The sequence below is a fragment of the Nilaparvata lugens genome, chromosome 1 (genome assembly GCF_014356525.2).
Source record: "Nilaparvata lugens isolate BPH chromosome 1, ASM1435652v1, whole genome shotgun sequence".
NCBI lineage: Eukaryota > Metazoa > Arthropoda > Insecta > Hemiptera > Delphacidae > Nilaparvata > Nilaparvata lugens.
The window spans coordinates 50,884,542-50,898,190 of record NC_052504.1 but is presented as its reverse complement, the minus strand read 5'-3'; positions in this window follow the sequence as shown (position 1 = coordinate 50,898,190).

Sequence of the window (13,649 nt, the reverse complement as noted above, 5' to 3'; positions counted from 1 at the left end):
TTTGAAAACTTTGGTATTTTTACTAAAAACAATTTGGTTTCAGGCCATGTAGAAATACTAGCAATGCAGTAACAAGTTTAGTAAATTAATAGTGTTGTTGATGATTTGGAGAAGGGTCTATCTGTTAGTTTTAGGTCATATGACATATTGTCTAAAGCTTTCGATACTGTTAAGCATAACATACTTTTTGAAAAATTTTCTTATTATGGCTGCAATTCAAAATCAATCTATTTAAAGGACCGCAACCAGTTTGTTTACAAAGATTGTCAATTCTCTAAGGGCAGAAAGGTTCATTATGGGGCCCATACTTGGATCAATACTCCCTAATATATATATATATATTAACAACATAATTTGTAATATAGAAGGCACTGATAAAGCAGGATTTCTCTTTGCTGATGATTTTGGTCTCAAAGTTAGTTGTAAATCCGAAGCAGGTGTACAAAATTGTCTAGTTGATAGCTCTCTACTCCTTAATGATTGTTGTGCTAGTAATTATTATGTTCACCTATAATAGAAATTCAAACAATGAAGTAGGGACTGAACCTTTAAAATTTCTAGGTATTGTTCTTGATCCCAAACTTAATTGGCAACCACATATGCAGAATTAATTAGTGAAAAAATAGCAAAGGTACTGTACTTGCTGAGAAGGTTAAAGTTAACTGTAGATATTAATATATTATTAAATGTGTATTTCTCTCAAATACAAAGTTTACTGTCCTATGGTATACTATTATGGGGCTCTAGTACTCATGTCTCAAAAATATTTATACTCCAAAAGAAAGCAATTAGATTGATTTGTAATGTTGATATGAGGACCCACTGTAAACCTTTTTTCACAAAATTGGGAATATTAACTGTCTATTCTTTGTATGTATTATTTAGTGTTAGTTAAGTAATCTGGATTTTTTTAAATTAAATAGTGACTGTCATGGATATGAAACCAGAAATAGGAATAATATCAGAGTTCAATAGTTCAGGTTCACAACTTCACAAAAAATCTTCTGTACACATATGTTAAACTGTACAATTCATTACCACTAGAAATTAAGGCACTGCCTCTTACATTCTTCAAAAGGAAATTGAAAACTGTACTGAAAGCTGAAAGTTTATATAACATCCAAGAATTTCATGTAATTGAGTGGACCAAATATTTGTAGGCTAATATTATTTGTATATATTAATTGTATTATGTAATATCTAGTACCTATTTTTGACATTTATCAATGCATTGTTAACAATGTCTATGATAATATAGATTCTTATTCTTATTCTTTCAAGAATGTGAACAAAAAAAGGCTTGCTCATTTTTGAAAGTGGATTTCATATTTATTTTTTGTTTGTATTCTAGTTTCCTACATCTTTGTGAGTAATGAGAGAATTGAACAAATACTTTCTGCATTAATTAAATTTATTACCTATAATAAATTAACTTATTACACATGGATGAGTGGATGAATAACCCCCATAATAATTTGAAATTAAAAATGGTTTTTGAATTTCAGTATTTTTTTTATTTCTACAATTTATTCCTGTTTATTATTTCATTTATTTTATAATAGTTCCTGTTATATTCAATATAAACAATTTTCATAGATAGAGAATAGCTGCTACAGTATCTTATATTCACTTTCTAGAAAACCACATGAAAATACATGTGAAACAATTGTGGAAAATGCACATTGTAGTGGGTTCTAGCACATACAATATTATTAGATTACAAACTCTACCTCTTCTTTGGTTCTAACCTTCTTATTGTGGAAAACTTTTTTTGAAAATTGCAACTTTGAATGCTTTATTGAAAAACGATGATACGTATCAAAAAGTATTTTAGCTGTTGTTTTTCTTCCAAAGACTACATTAAATAATGTGTCATCTAGTGTGATGATCTTTTTCTTCGAGAAATATTAGTTTAATTGAAATAGATGGAAACAGTTAATTAATCAAACTTGAAAAGCTAATTATACATTGAAACAAATCCTGAAACAAGAAATCTAGCTTATTGGAAGAATAGCTTCCAAATTACTAATGAAGCTAACAATGAAAATCAATGAAAAAAATTCCAATGTCACTTCAAAAATCATAAATTGAATCTATGAAGTGCATCAACAAATCAACTGCATTCAGCCTATCAGCTTGGAAAATTATGTATTATCATAAATTCAATCGAAAGAAAATACTGTAACCATGCCTATTGGAAGAATCCTTACAGACATCGCGAGGAACGGAGAACCAAAAATTTAAATTCTATCAGCCAGTTGCATAAAAGAAAATCAAACCATAAGATGACGTCTTTAATGGAGCCACTACAGCCACTTCCCTGATCAGCTCTGTATGATGACGTCATCTTATGTTAATTAAATTACATTTTCTTTTGTGCAACTTGCCGTTTCTGTTGTGAATGGAATATTATTGTCTAGTCCTTGTCTGTCAGCTGTCTGTTGTCTGCAGACAGTGCAGAGTGAAAGTGATATTGTGTTTTGTGTTGTTGTGATTGTGTCAAAATGTCCAAAAAGATTATTCAAGCAGTGATAAATTTTTGAATTCAACTTTGAAAGGTAAGTCAGTTATAGAATTATAACTTGTACTTGAATTATTATAATTACTTGTACTATTTAGCTTGCTTCTTTTACAATTATTTCCTTATGAGATTTAGTAATGCTTTAAGGTTATTAACATTTTGAAACGAAATCAAGAATAAAACACATCAAAAGTAGAAATTAAAAGTAAACCGCATCACTACTCACAGAGTGTATGTAATTGAGTGATTGGAAATAAATAAATGTAACAAAAAATAAAATCGTAAATGTAATTCCTTCATTTCTATCACTACTTACAAGCTCAACTAATTCTGCACAAGAATCTTATTCTATTAGGATATATACAATAAATATATACCTGGATAGAATTGGTAAGAAGCTCATTGGCAATGAAATTCTCAATTGTATAAATAAATATTTAGATCATAAAAGTCAAGTTAGTCCTAAAATCATTCCTCTTCAGCCATGCAATTTTTCATAAATAACTCTTTTAATAGGTCTAAAGATAGGAATGGATATTTATTTATTTATTCAATCAATGAGAATTACTCAACTTACAGAAAAGTACCACAGGCTTATACGCCCAAAACGGTTCCAATTCTAATTTATACAACAGTCCAAATGTAGCTAGGTTATGTGATAGTGATATGCAAACAATACCAATCCTGGGCCTAGGACTAATGATGAATAAACAGCTAATGAAACTTTTCTAAACACCATATCTTTGAATGTCCAGGGTATATCAAACAAATAAGAATATATTTCCCTCTTATTATGTTATAAAACTATAGCCTAATGCTAGGATAATTACTGTTGCTGAACACTGGTTAACAAACGATGACTGTAGCTGTCTCACAATACCTGACTATGAACTTGGGTCCTTCTATGGAAGGAAAAATTCCACACATAGTGGAGAAGCAATTTTTTTAATTAATGGATTGAAATTAGAAGAATTAAGCATAGTAAAGGAACTTTCTATAGAAATGATTTGTGAAGCTGTTGCAATTAAACTTCCAAATGAAAAATAATTGTTTTGTCATTGTACAGACCCTATAATAATGATGTTAGTTTTTTTAACAACTCTCTATCCTGTCTTAATGATATATTATGTGCCATTTATAAATGTAACTATAATTTAATATTATGTGCTGATTTCAATGTCAACTTTAATGTAAATGATAATTTTAATAGAGATCTTTGCAATTTGTTTGAATGTTTTGGTATCCATATTTCTACAAAAATGAAATCACTAGACCAGGCACACTGAATGAAGGTCACTGTATTGATAATGTTGTGACTGTGATATTCATGATAGCAGACATGTGACCCGAGTTATCAATACACATCTACTGTCAGATCATCATGCCCTACTATTTAAATATTTAATAAATGTGAAAAATGACTCTCAAAGTTTTTCTAGTGTAAACAAAAAGCTAGATAGGTTAGTTAATTAATGATCAGAACACTTATTTATTTGTTAGGTTAATTAATTAGTATCATACACTGGAGTGTGGTGTATTTGCTTAGCCTAATGATGCGAATGATAAGTTTAAGAAGTTTTTTGATTGTATATGTCAGCTGTTAATGCTGCTTATCCTCTTAGAGGTTTCAAAGTTAGTAAGCCTAAGCTGGATGATGGATGGTATACTGCTGATTTAATAAAGCTCAAACATAGTTGTGATGAATATTATAGCTTACTGAAATTTTTTAAGACTAATCAGTTCAGAGATAAATATAAAAGCTGTAAGAAAGAGTATAGAATTGCTATTAAGAATGCAAAAATAAATTATTTCAACAACAAAATAGAGCACTCAAAAAATAAAACTCAAGCTGCATGGAAGGTAGTTAAAATTCTTACAAATGTCAACAATGAAGCTATTGATTCACATGATGATAACAACGCTGATTCATTTAACAACTTTTTCATTGAAAAAGTTGAGGAAATTAGTGAAAATGTGCCAGTTAGTGAACATCTCAGCTCTCACTACATCAATAAGTGCAATAGGCCCAATGTACCATTTTTTTCCAACCTGTTACTGCAGATTATGTGTACCAGAAAATAAGTAGTCTTAGTAATTCAAGTTTTTTTAGATATATATGGTATTAATTCTAAGGTCTTAAAAATATCTGCCCCTTATATAAGTGAAGTTTTGAGTTACCTTATAAATTATTGTTTAGTATACAAGGGCATTTATCCAAGTGTATTGAAAAACGTTAAGGTAATACCTGTAGGCTACATAAAAAAGGTGATAAGAAAAACTTCAGGCCAATATTTCAGGCCAATATAATCAGGCCTTATTTCAGGCCAATAACAATTGTACCTGTGATATCCAAAGTATTTGAGGCCATAATGCAAGACCAGATCTCAAATAATTTTGAAAACTTTGGTATTTTTACTAAAAAACAATTTGGTTTCAGGCCATGTAGAAATACTAGCAATGCAGTAACAAGTTTAGTAAATTAATAGTGTTGTTGATGATTTGGAGAAGGGTCTATCTGTTAGTTTTAGGTCATATGACATATTGTCTAAAGCTTTCGATACTGTTAAGCATAACATACTTTTTGAAAAATTTTCTTATTATGGCTGCAATTCAAAATCAATCTATTTAAAGGACCGCAACCAGTTTGTTTACAAAGATTGTCAATTCTCTAAGGGCAGAAAGGTTCATTATGGGGCCCATACTTGGATCAATACTCCCTAATATATATATATTAACAACATAATTTGTAATATAGAAGGCACTGATAAAGCAGGATTTCTCTTTGCTGATGATTTTGGTCTCAAAGTTAGTTGTAAATCCGAAGCAGGTGTACAAAATTGTCTAGTTGATAGCTCTCTACTCCTTAATGATTGTTGTGCTAGTAATTATTATGTTCACCTATAATAGAAATTCAAACAATGAAGTAGGGACTGAACCTTTAAAATTTCTAGGTATTGTTCTTGATCCCAAACTTAATTGGCAACCACATATGCAGAATTAATTAGTGAAAAAATAGCAAAGGTACTGTACTTGCTGAGAAGGTTAAAGTTAACTGTAGATATTAATATATTATTAAATGTGTATTTCTCTCAAATACAAAGTTTACTGTCCTATGGTATACTATTATGGGGCTCTAGTACTCATGTCTCAAAAATATTTATACTCCAAAAGAAAGCAATTAGATTGATTTGTAATGTTGATATGAGGACCCACTGTAAACCTTTTTTCACAAAATTGGGAATATTAACTGTCTATTCTTTGTATGTATTATTTAGTGTTAGTTAAGTAATCTGGATTTTTTTAAATTAAATAGTGACTGTCATGGATATGAAACCAGAAATAGGAATAATATCAGAGTTCAATAGTTCAGGTTCACAACTTCACAAAAAAATCTTCTGTACACATCTGTTAAACTGTACAATTCATTACCACTAGAAATTAAGGCACTGCCTCTTACATTCTTCAAAAGGAAATTGAAAACTGTACTGAAAGCTGAAAGTTTATATAACATCCAAGAATTTCATGTAATTGACTGGACCAAATATTTGTAGGCTAATATTATTTGTATATATTAATTGTATTATGTAATATCTAGTACCTATTTTTGACATTTATCAATGCATTGTTAACAATGTCTATGATAATATAGATTCTTATTCTTATTCTTTCAAGAATGTGAACAAAAAAAGGCTTGCTCATTTTTGAAAGTGGATTTCATATTTATTTTTTGTTTGTATTCTAGTTTCCTACATCTTTGTGAGTAATGAGAGAATTGAACAAATACTTTCTGCATTAATTAAATTTATTACTTATAATAAATTAACTTATTACACATGGATGAGTGGATGAATAACCCCCATAATAATTTGAAATTAAAAATGGTTTTTGAATTTCAGTATTTTTTTTATTTCTACAATTTATTCCTGTTTATTATTTCATTTATTTTATAATAGTTCCTGTTATATTCAATATAAACAATTTTCATAGATAGAGAATAGCTGCTACAGTATCTTATATTCACTTTCTAGAAAACCACATGAAAATACATGTGAAACAATTGTGGAAAATGCACATTGTAGTGGGTTCTAGCACATACAATATTATTAGATTACAAACTCTACCTCTTCTTTGGTTCTAACCTTCTTATTGTGGAAAACTTTTTTTGAAAATTGCAACTTTGAATGCTTTATTGAAAAACGATGATACGTATCAAAAAAGTATTTTAGCTGTTGTTTTTCTTCCAAAGACTACATTAAAATAATGTGTCATCTAGTGTGATGATCTTTTTCTTCGAGAAATATTAGTTTAATTGAAATAGATGGAAACAGTTAATTAATCAAACTTGAAAAGCTAATTATACATTGAAACAAATCCTGAAACAAGAAATCTAGCTTATTGTAAGAATAGCTTCCAAAATTACTAATGAAGCTAACAATGAAAATCAATGAAAAAAATTCCAATGTCACTTCAAAAATCATAAATTGAATCTATGAAGTGCATCAACAAATCAACTGCATTCAGCCTATCAGCTTGGAAAATTATGTATTATCATAAATTCAATCGAAAGAAAATACTGTAACCATGCCTATTGGAAGAATCCTTACAGACATCGCGAGGAACGGAGAACCAAAAATTGAAATTCTATCAGCCAGTTGCATAAAAGAAAATCAAACCATAAGATGACGTCTTTAATGGAGCCACTACAGCCACTTCCCTGTTCAGCTCTGTATGATGACGTCATCTTATGTTAATTAAATTACATTTTCTTTTGTGCAACTTGCCGTTTGTGTTGGAACTTGGAATTATGACATCCCTATTGTCTGTACAGGTAGATCGGAATTTTCTCTTTTATTATATTCGGAACCTACAAGTTATGTATGGTAGCCATTGAGCTTATTAATTTTTTTTGTCCAAAAAGATGTGGGGTCCCAAATTTGAGAATAATTTTCAATATCATTTATCTTATCAATTCGAGTGATAGCTCATTTTACTCTAGAACATGGTATGCCATAGTGGAGTAGGTCAATTTCCACACAGAAAAAACTAAACAAGTAGAATAGAGGACACATTATAAAATTTTTTTGTAACTAACTAGGTTTTGTATGTAATTTATTGTAATTTATCTAATATGTTGCGTAATTGATCTTGTAGTTTTTTTTTTTTTGGGGAAATAAACATTCATTTAATTATTTGTTCATTTTACTCAGCTCTTCAAGGTGGGTTCAATGCATATCGGTTACCTGATTGAACCTTACCTAACCCTAACGCATGCCTTCGCCACGACCAACCTCACCAGACATGTGTATTTTAATGAAATGATTATAAACTCAACTTTTTGGAATGGGATTGCTCCAAAAATACTTCAACAGTGTAATAAATAAGTCAACAGTGCAATTCATTAAAATATACATAGCCTATCTGGTGAGGTTAGAGGTACTAGTGAGGTTTTGTCAGGCAACCGAAATATGCATTGAAACCGCCTTGAAGAGCTGAGTAAAATGAGCTATCACTCAATATGAAAGGACAAATATTAAGAATTCTCTAATTTGGAGAAAAAGAAGAACAAGATGACAAAGAAGGAGAAGCAGAAGAAAAAGAAAAGTTGGGAAAAAAGTAGGTGTTATCCAATGTACCTACAAGGTACTGGTATACAAAATACAAGGTATACAGAATACAAGGTACTGGCCACGAAAAGATGCGCGTTGACAAATCCAAACCAGCTGGTCGGTGTGACGTCATTGGTGCTCTAAAAGTATATTCTTCCTATCTTTTCAATGTTAAATTGAGCAACTTTGTAAGTCTTTTTCTCAAAAAGTACATAACTTTCCAGTACCATCGACATCCCCTACGATTAATACAAGAATTTATCTTAAATTTTTTTAGAAATTCAATACTTTTGGACGGCTGGATCTTTCAGAATGATCGATTTTGTAAGAGCCTGCTCATCGAATAACTGTTGCTCTCTTATTGAAAATTAACATGCTTTCCCTGGCTCTTTTGTAATTCAATTACTCAATGCTGATCAATTTGATAAAGCGATCATTGAATAAGGAATTAAAAACGTGGAAACATTAATTAGAGTATAATATTATTTCTCTCAACATCCTTCATATCTTGTCTGTATATTACATAGAATCAGTAGAACATCTTGCCGGTTCAACATCTTTAATCCTTTAGGAGTGCACTCTTAATTCAGGAAAAAAATGATATACACATACTTTAACCAGGTGATAGTTGTGTGTTACGGTCACATACAATATTTATCTTTTTTCTTGAGCAGCTTTGTAAGTCTTTTTCTAAAAAGTATATAACTTTCAAGTCCCATCGACATCTCCTACGATTTATACAATATTTATCTTCAATTTTTTTTAGAAATTCATCACCTTTGAACTCCTAGATCTTCCAGAATTCTCGATAATGTAAGGGCATACCGGTTTGGAGATAGAAAACTCTCATTTGTTACTACGAGAAGGGATACTCGTAGAATGAATGAATAGATTTTATTTGTCAACATTTGAAAAGATGAATGGCTTCAAAGGTTTTCTACTGGAGGTTTTCTATTCAAAGTTTTAATACCCCAACAATTATAAAGTTGAAAAAAGGTACTGAATGTAGCCTATTTCTCCTAGTAATACTTTGAGTGATAATATAGACCTATACTTCTTCAATCACTGTTTTTATCAGCATAATAATTAGGCTTGGCTTGAATACTTTATAGTTATTTCGAGCTTTCTCGTTATTTATTACGTTGTACACATTCGAGCTGTTTCCTTTGTTCATTGTGATATTCTTCTGCAAACTCAACCAATATCTATCCTTTCAAAATTGATTCTAATACCAATCTCAATGCAGAAGACATATAAAGGAAAAGCTAATATTAATTAGATAAAAGTAAAATCAAGAGCGGTTGCAGAGAATAACGTTGTTAGTGCAGGGTATTCCATCAGTGATTTGAAAGGAGAATGTGGATGATCAACGGATGAAGATGATAAGCGCACCACTTTCCTCCCTTATGATATTATATTATGATATTTGATGATTTCGTTTGTTATTACCAATCAATTGGATTGATCAACAATTAAATTCCAATTTAATTTTCGATAAAGAACTTTATTGGTTTCAAAATTATTTACACTCAGTGACCAAGGCACAATCTAGTAACATAATTTTTATCACATATACATCACTCACACTCTATGTGGTAGAAAGCCCCAATATATGGAACAAAAGAAAGTATGGGGTGATAGTATAACACTCACATTCATAAATGCATTATAAACTGAATAATTTGCTATTTGAAAAAATATCTTAAAATATGCCCAACTATATTATCTTTCCGGTATAGGAAAATAATGTGGAGATTGAAAATAATTGGAATTTACCACGCACATTATCCTGTTTTAAGTTTATGAGAGTTCAATTTCTAGAATTGAAATGCCCTCCGAGTTGATTAAAGAGATTTTCATCCTTTCTATTCTTTCAAACAGGAATTCAACCGATCACTTGCCTTATAGAATTATCAAGTTTATTAGAAGGAATATATTGTAGGATACTTATAGTATGAATTCATATTCATACGCATACTTTTCAATGTATGATTCATTTTCATTAAATTCATTATTATTGAATCATGAAGAGTTGATTTTCCCTTTCACAAATAAATAAAGAATGAGAGTTCTACAATAAGTACCAATTGAGAATTCCTCTTACAAATAATTAAATTAGAAATATGTGTTTCAGAATACGAGATCAAGTATTCAATACAATTATTGAGAATTCCTCACGCGCAATCCATGCTTTAATATAATATTCGCCCTTATATTTTTTGTTATAGTTTTCAATTAGAAAGATTCAACCAGAAAACTATTTCCTCATCAAGTATGTGAAAGCCATAATTTTCCTGAAAAAAGAGTTCCTCCTAAGGGATTAGGCAAGAAGTTCTATTGATTCTACATATGATATACAGTACACAGACAAGATAAAGGATTGTGAAAGAAATAATAGTACAATCAATGTTTCATGTTCTTAATACCTTATTCAATGATCGATTTATCGAATTCATTAGCATTGAGTAATTGAATTACAAAAGAGCCAGGAAAAGCATGTTAATTTTCAATAAGAGAGCAACAGGTATTCGATGTAGGCTCTTACAAAATCAATCATTCTGAAAGATCCAGTCGTCCAAAAGTATTGAATTTCTAAAAAAAATTAAAGATAAATATTGTATGAGTCGTAGGAGATGTCGATGGGACTTGAAAGTTATTTACTTTTTGAGAAAAAGACTTACAAAGCTGCTAAATTTAACATTGGAAATATAGGAAGAATAGATATTTAGAGTACCAATGATGTCACACTGATCATCCGACTCTGATCATTAAAAGATCGAGATGCACGTGGCCAGTACCTTGTATTCCAAGTAACTTGGTGTTATCTACAGCTTCCACTTTTATAGAGAGATAAAATGAATGCATATCGTTTGAACTTGCCGGTTCAAGTTCAACTACCCAATAGCGTTGTAGCGTTGTTACGCGGGAAAAGTTATCCAATTCAGTTCCTTGGCGGGCGACAGCTGAACGAAGCGCGACTTTTGAAAATTTCTGCCTAGCGTCACAACTCTCATAATAATTATGTTTTTTCGGCTTAGGAAGGTGAAGGAGTCATGGGAAAATTCTACAAAAAGTCGTGAACGTTTTTTTCATATATTTGAGATTCTTCTAAATTTTTAAATCAATCTGTCCAAATTTAACAAAGTTATAAGCATTTTCAAATGTGATGCTGGTTAAGAATAAAAATAGAGTAATATCCGTATTCCCTACCAGACATTCAGCTGAACTTTGAGTTCTCATTTTATTCTATGGAAAAATGAATGCATTTTTAGCATTTCTGAGCTTGGAATCATATTTTTCAAATGTTTCTTCATATCTTTATCCAATCAGGTACAATTTATATAATATACAGTGATGCAGTAATTAAGATTTCTATTACATAAATACATACATTACATATATAAATTAATAGATATATACATTATATAAATTACATACTTGAGTATATTCTTACCATTGAACAGACCAACACGAATTGTAGAGATTTAAACAAAAGACCCACCTTGTGTTAAGGAATGAACCTACACTTCTATGGATGAATACTTCGTATACAAATCAATTAATATCAGATAATTTGATAATATTCTAGAGATTGGAGTTAGACTCACTAATATTCTATAAGGAATAATTGTCATACTTGGAAGATGTTGGAGTACATTGCTCATTATAATGTAAATGTAGTAACAGTTTGTAGCATTCGATGTTTTAATGATTCCAGTAGTCCTTCATTATTGTACTTTCTTGTGTATGTCACTGCAATAAACTGAATTTATTGATACACGAAATAATTCTAAAATCAATATAACAATAGGCAGTGTTCGGTAAAGATGGTATTGTGATTAAAATTCATTCAAAGACCTGGCATGCTGCCCAAAAGTCTTCATTCAGTTTTAACAATCGAAACCTTGATATTATTCCAGCAAATAAGTTTGAATTTCACGGCCATTCCCCAATTTTATTCAGATGTTCATACCTTAAGATTAGTGTGGTTAATTTCTGATGAGAAAGTCAAAAACATTTTTTTTAATTTCCAATAATTGATAGATACCCAAAAGTCAAATTCTTTTATATTAATAGCCCATTTTTTAAATTCTTAAGAGAAGGGATGTTTAAAACCTTTATGGTCGCTCACACCATTAGCATCCACCGACCTTGCCACCCACTGAAGCTTGCAGCTCCTGAACACATGCCTTGTATCCCCAAAAATTCCCTAATGTAATGCTTTTTGTCTGTCATCTTGAACTTGAAAAATTTCATTTCATGAAAACTGTACTTGTTCTATAGTTGTTATTGTCTCTCTAAGGGCCATTTGCACAGTGACAGTTTAAACGAAAATTCCATCTTAAACTGGATTAAATCCATATCAAGTCTCGTTTGTTATAATGTGTTACATTTTGAGTTTAAGCCACCAGCTGATTAAATTCAGTTTAAGCTTTGACTGTGCAAATGGCTCTTAATTCGGTAATTCCCTTTCAACTGATACAGCTCATTGGGGTTTTCAGGGTAATCTCCTAGATTTCTACATTTATTGAGCATGCTTGACTTATTATGCAACCTCAAATAAATAAATAAATCAACTTTATTAATCAACTTTAAATGCATAAAAAAACGGTGCTTGTACAATTTTTTTCCTTTACATATTCTGACAACATGAAAATCTTAGTCTATTGACAATGCTCTACAAAATGTTTTGAGTTATGTGCAATACAAGTTCACGGAGCCGGTCGCTGGTTGATTCAAACAAATCTCGAATCATTATTACAAAGACGAAGTATGGCAACGTTTGATGGACCTTCATGAGGAGTGAAATTTATTTACTATATGAGAATTGGCAACACAGCTCAGCGGACCAAACATAGGAGCACATTTCACGCAGCAATTATAATATTGAAGGACCTTATTGGGGAGTAAAATGAATGGTACACCGTAAATTTGATACATATATTGAATGAATAATTTCAAAATCAGATCAATATGAGAATTATATGGAGCAACAAAATATACAATAAAACAAGGACAAAAATCAAGATAATATCACAGATCAGTACACTATTTTTTTAGTTCTATAGCACGAAACTTTACCATGTGCTTTTCAATTCATTGATAATATGCATTTATTTGCATGCAGCTTTGATATTGACTTGCTGTTGCTGTTGATTTAGGTAATCTCACTTCATATATTGTTTCCCAAATCAGAGAATGATAAATGATAATGAAATGATAAATTGACAAATCAATAATTATAAATATATTACTTTCTATGATTTCCAGTAAATTTCTCAATAATAAATATTTTCTCAGGGTGTAAGATTTGGCACCTGATGGAATTAGATAAATTAATTTATCCAATGAATGAGAGCTACATTATATTATTACAAATTGTATTATGAAATCAATGATTGGGTGAACGTTAGTATTACAAGCTTAGAACTTAATATTCTTTTAATTGGTGTACTTTGATATATAAATTGACTCATTCCTATTCAATAAAGTATTTCTTATACCCTTTTAAGACTTGCACA